Source organism: Tripterygium wilfordii, chromosome 23 (assembly GCF_013401445.1).
Source record: "Tripterygium wilfordii isolate XIE 37 chromosome 23, ASM1340144v1, whole genome shotgun sequence".
NCBI classification, from domain to species: Eukaryota; Viridiplantae; Streptophyta; class Magnoliopsida; order Celastrales; family Celastraceae; genus Tripterygium; species Tripterygium wilfordii.
In genome coordinates, this window is record NC_052254.1 from 6,287,777 (window position 1) to 6,294,290 (window position 6,514).

The following is a 6,514-nucleotide window of genomic DNA, read 5'->3' on the forward strand; positions in this document are numbered from 1 at the left end:
GGACAAGTGTTCTTAGTAATACCATCCATTGAGCCATATAGTGTTATCAATTTAGATCATAAGAGAATATTCAATTAAATATAGTAATAAAGCTGTAAATTTTGCTGATGGCACAACTGTAAATTCTGGGAACTTAAGGACAGAATGGTCCTTTGACAAAGCAGATTTTTGGGAATAAAATCTGAAAAAAAAAAAGGTCAAATATCGTGAAACAGGTTTTGCTTTTATTCCTTCTTCCTCTTTTGTTTTCTTCACCATTTTTCTCCCCTCCGCTTCACACCAAGCAGCCTTCCACGCCAACCAGCCACCTCCGACAAGCCACTTTCATCCAGCCTACTGCCGCCAGCCACTCCCAAATTCCAACTAAACACCTTGTCTTCTTTTGGTTCTTAAAGCAAGGGATTTGAACCTCTCTCTTGATCTTTCTTGGGGTGCAACAAATGAGGATTTAACATTAAAAATCTCTTTATTGTGTCCCTTGGAACTTGGGTAAGATTTCTATAATCTTGTAATTGAATTTTTGGTTAGGATTAGTGAAGATTGAATCTAAGGTTATTGACCCAATTTGGGGTTTTGTTAAATTGTTGTAGACTTGATAAATTAAGTCATAATATGTTATTTTATCATTAGGTTGGCTCATTGGATAATATTTGACGCATATTCCTTAAGCTGATGAAGTTTGTATCTATAAGAGGTAGGGGAAACTTCTACCCTCCTTGATAATTCTTTCTATGTCTTGTGTTAATTCATTGTAGGGAAACTATCACCCTCTTTAATAATTCTTTTGTATATCTTGTATTTAATCCTTTTAGGAAAATTTCTATTCTCTTTGATAATTCTTTTATGCCTTGTATTGAATTATTGTAGGAACTTCCTAAATTCTTAAATTCCTTGTCCTTACAATTGTTTGATTGTTGTCCATGGATAATTGTTAGCCTCTATCATTCTTTGTCTTCCTCCATGGACATGTTGTTGTGGCTTAAGCCATTGTTGTGGGCGTGGACCGTCTTGCATCCATCATGTTTTACTATGAATTTTTGGTAACAAAGATATTGCATAAATACTTTTAATTGCATCAAATTCTTTTAATGCATTAAAGAGGAAAATTGTAAATGTATTCAAAACCAATAATTTACATATTTTACACCCTTGTGGAGTTCAATGAATGAGGGGTCGAGAGTGACGGCGGGGTTTCGGCCTGGACATTGTGCGACTCATAGGAGGATCCCGAGTTTATTGGACCGCAAGATGGGATTTTAAAAAATTGTATTGTAAGTTGTTTTGGGTACAACTACTGTTGCTGTTAAAGTAAATTCTTGTAATGATATAAAAATTACATCATTGGTAAATGTTTTGAACTGTATTGTAATGTGGCATATATTGAGCGAAGTTTTGTGGACAATTGTTGGTTGTGTTGTTCTTGTATCACATTGTTCAGTGTGGGGTGTACAACCCACTACCGGTTTAGGTGTCCCGATATCCTTGTTGTTTGGGAGTACACTTTCCTTAAATGGATCATCCCTTGTGTGTGATTGTGACCTTACGTGTACTTGTATACACTTGGTCAACGAGTGCTTCGGCGTTCGGTGTGCCTCAATTGTTGCACTTGTCGTTTTAAATATATATACAATATTTTAAGTGTATATATATGTTGTAAATTGCATTCATTGATGCATATTGGATATTGTACCGTAACCATTTATCCATATTCATTGTTGTTATGTGCCATGTTTATACTCTCTTGGCACTTTGAGCGCTGTAAATCTTTATAGGGGTCTGAATCTAGTACGGTTCCTTCTGGTATTGTATTTTTATACCTCGTTCCTTTTCGTTCTATTTTTAGTTCCCTACTGGGCCTTTCGCTCATGCCATCCTTTTCTTTGTTTTCCTTTTCCCCCCTCAGGTCAGGAAAATGTTCAAGATCGAATGCCGGAGGCATGACAGTGCGGTGGAGCCTGTGTTTACTAGATGTCTATTTCCTTACTTTTATTTAGGATGGTTAGACGTTTAAATTGTTGAATGTCATGTATGACTCAATCACCTCTGACTTGAGCTATTGTTTTGTTTCCGCTACGATATGGACCATTGAGGTCTTAATTAGTATGATAGTATTAAATTGTGTTATGGAGGTTTAATGCCATTGGAGTCCTCTTTAGGACAATTGTTTATTGTTGTGCAGGCTGGCGCTCATTGTTCTATAAAGTTGCGCCACGTTTGTCTAATTTGTATATGTGTTTTTCCTATCTCACGACCTCACCCAAAACGGGGTGTGACTGTTTTTTATTACAAAACCACCTTGATTTTTGATATGATAAATTATCTTGATTTCTGATTCACATTACTCCATGCATACCCAAAATTTACCTTGATTTACCTTTAATAACTCACTTTTATTCTCTTTTTTTAAACATTATTTAATACTTTACGTCAATTCACCTAAAAAGGTGAAGATTCTCCATCTTTCAAAGATGTGTGTAGCAATAATTCTTTTTCTTGGAATTCCTATAAATATGTCTTTTTAGAGAAATAGCTGATGTGAATTATTTGTAGCAAACATGCATTATTGTTCTGAATTGCTGCAAACATGCATTGCAACAATAATTTTGATACATGTTTGAATGACTCAATACATGTTTGAGATGACATGTTTTAAGCGATAGGTTTGAAAGTCATTTAGCTATTCACCTTTATCTTTTCGTTTTATATATCAAGAGGCCAGTCAAGCAAGTGAGGGAATGAGTGCATAAAATTCGTCATTGATAACCAAATCAGAAAATGGGTAGAAGATCGTTTATCAAGCAGTTCATTTGAGGTAATATTAATTTGTTTATAAATTATATAAATATTTTTTATGTTAATTCTTATAATTCATGGTCGTGTATCTTTTTTTAGGATGGTTCTTTTTTTAGGATGATTCGTTTACAACCAAAAAAATAAAGTTGACAACCTTTTAAAAAGGAGTAATCAATTTGAGTATGTATGGTTAGTCATTCATAATCTATTAGAGAGACAATTCACAGATATGAAACCTTCTTTGGAGAAGAGTATCAATGTAGTGCAATATGATTTCAAACCGTAGATATTCGGAGAACTTAGAGGTTTTGTTTCATTTGCGGGATTACATTACATTTTAAAAGAGTTTGACCATTTATTAGATGTGTCACAAATATTATTATAGACGGAAATTTTGGTTTTTTTGCTATTGCTAACTTATTACTAATGGATGAAGGGCAAAATTCATGGGCTAGTGTAAGATATGATTTGCTTCAAGAGTTGAACAACATTTACAATGGCTATGCAGCTTTGTATGGAGGTTATGATAGGGCGTCTTCTACCAACTCTGCCGTACTCTAGCTTACCCCATCATCTCTATCAATAATTTGTAAAAGACAAACATGTCTTAAACCCTTGATGGGAAAGTCCAAAAACAACCAATAGTCTTATCATCTTCTCAATCAATATTCAACAAAATAGATAGTCTCTATCAATTCTTCCATCTTAAGCATCATCAATTAATTTGCTGCCTACAATTCAAGAAAAAATTAGTGGTTGAACTGTTAATATTAAAGTTGCTTATACTCCTTCTCAAACATGGAAAAGTTTTTCAAAAGAGCATTAATTAATTGCACAACATTATTCCAAAAAATTTATTATTTAGACAACTCATTTTGTGTTCAGGCAACGCAATAGCTATAAAAAAGTACTCAAATGTACGCAAAATATCATTTAGATGGTGATTAAGCATCTAAAGGCATTAAGAACATCCATAAATAATCAACAAGAAAGAGGAATCAAGAATCACAAATCAAGTTTACTCAATAGGTGGGACTCCATTAGATCTTCATAGAGTTCAAATACATAATAAGAGAATCAATAACAGTCGTAAATCCAAAAGAAAAGGAAATAAATAGAGAAAACCTCATTCTTATACAAGCAAGGGAGGAGGAGGGGTGGGACTACACTGGGCTGTAGCCCAATGCAGATTTAAAAAATATATATATATACTTATGCATATATATATATATATATATATAGGTTTACTCATCTGTTGATATGCATATTAGCATATATACATACACACAAATAAAAATCACATATACAATTACACAAAGAAAAGCCTAAAAGGTATAGGCCCATTGGCCATTACCCATACACTTATGAATTGTTTGTAAAACTAAAGCCCACTGCCCAACTAACATATCTCCATAAACTAAGGCCCATGACCATCTTAGTCCTTCACAATCACAGCTCTTTCCAATTTTCTCGTCTTGTGCGAATTCGTCTAGTGATTGGCTACTTGGCTCTGCACCATGCGCACGAATCATGCCTTAGTCTAATCGAGTAATTGTTTCTTTGCTAGTTCACAATTACAACCTCGTTTCTTCATTTCAACTTTCAAGTCTCAACTCTCAGTATCTCACTCTCTTGGTAAGTGTCCAATTGTCGAAATATGAAATACCTAATTTGCTAATTTTAGGGCTATGGGCGAGTTACGATAGTGGGTAATCTTAGGCTCTTAGCCTCATTTTCTATTGAATTGAATTATTGATTTACTGATCAATTGATGTCTTGATTGGTTATGGAATATGGCTACGTGACTAGGCTCTTGCAGCTTGCATGGTTCCTTACATTGAATGAGAATTTGTTGAGAAAGTCAATTTAGATTCAGTAATAGATGATTTTTATTCCTTAAAATTCTTGTTGGGCACAACTTTAATAGATATTATCTCATTTTGTGTATGGTCTTTTGTTGCATCAACTTCAATAATTTATGCTAACGTTTAAGGTTATTTTATGCGTTAAATAGGTGTAATGTTGTAAATAACCCTAAAAATAATTTGCGGGGGCGCTAACCCCCGGATCCCCGTCAACTTCTAGTAGCCCCCCAATGGCTGTCCCCTTGTGCGTCTTCAATCCTTAGCCTCCAAGAATGAGATAAAACTATATCTCTACCCTTTTATACCCCCTAAAACCCTCGTGTCGTTTAGCTAAGTAGTTGGGGTTGTTTTGGGTCAGACCCTCTTGAGTTTGGGGGTTTTTTCACCAAATCTGCATAATGTTGTGAATAGTGTTTCGATCTATCGGGAAATTTTTAGATCAATCGAAAAGGTTTGTCTTCAAAATTTAATAAGTGATGAAAAAGTCTGATCGACCGAAAAATTCTATCTCTGAAATCATTTGATGTCAACTCGATTTGGCTCCCTTTTTTCTTCAATGCATGCCTCGACACCTGAAATGTGAAAATATTGAGCACTTAGGCAATATCAATCCTTAATTCACTCAATTGGTGTGCATTTGAGCTGATCTTTCTTTCTAATCAACTCTGCTTGATCTTTCTTTCTAATCGACAATTGCACAATCTAGGATAATGGTCTATTACCCAATCAACTATGTCCTATGTTCCCAAAGACTTGGATCTTACGCAAGTTCTTGTTACTTTGTCAAACACCGGGTCATGGTTAGCCAAATATGTTCAGCTAACAATTCCTAAAATTATGATATTGATCAGGCATGCATTGTAACGCCCCAACCCGGAATGCGTTACTTTTGGTACTGTCTAATTCAAACCATAATTAATTCAATCATCACATCATCGAAAATTTCGACAGCACCTCCCTATAATACGGAGGATGCCAACCTGGAGTAAACACGCAGCAATATCACAAATATATTCACAACCTAGGCAGGGCCTCCTACCATCTAACAATTCATAATACAGTTAAATTCTCAAGTCTAAGCAGGGCCTCAGGCCATCTAACAAATCATATCCTCAATCAATTTTCACATCTAAGCAGGGCCTCAGGCCACCTAACAATCACACATAATTTCTCCACACACCAATACGTGTATAATCAACAACCAACACAAGTAGCAATCCCACAAACATAAGAAATCATTAGGACACAAAGTCCACAAATCTGGTTCGGGAGTCCCGATAACACGGAGCACCCTCCCAACCGTCCATCCCACCATCAAATAGGAATACCACACAATATGTCCCAACGAAGAAAATAAGTACGATAAAATAGTAATAACATAATCAAAGTTTAGAACCATCTAGTCCTATCACTCTCCAGGGGTCCATCCATGTCACGCACCCTCCTCCTGATCTGTGACCCTGGTACCAGAACTAGACTCACTTGCGAGGAGGGAATAGGAGAAAGAAAAGGGTGAGCGAAAGGCCCAGTAGGGAATAATAAATAGTAAATGAATCATATAAGGCTGAAATACTAAAGAAATGCACAAATGCAACAATATGATAGCTAACATCATATACACCAAAACACAAGTAGATAACCACACCATATGAGATCCTAACTTGGCCCACCAGCATCCCTACACATATCAGGACCCTGAATAGCGCAACGACATCATCGCATGGTGTTTCGAACACATATGGAATCCTGACTCGGCCCACCAGCATTCCCGTACTTATAGGAACCCTGAACGGCCCAACGACATTCCAGATTCCACATAAATCACAACTAGGAGATATACGAGTACATACCCGACA

At 35.8% G+C, this 6,514-nt stretch overlaps 1 long non-coding RNA gene across 1 annotated transcript; it reads left to right on the forward strand.

The window, feature by feature from the left end:
- Positions 1 to 200: 200 nt before the first annotated feature.
- On the forward strand, positions 201 to 2,222 carry LOC119993650. Its single transcript, XR_005466554.1, has 3 exons — positions 201 to 489; positions 631 to 694; positions 1,904 to 2,222. It is a non-coding gene; the product is annotated as an uncharacterized LOC119993650 (long non-coding RNA).
- Positions 2,223 to 6,514: the final 4,292 nt, after the last annotated feature.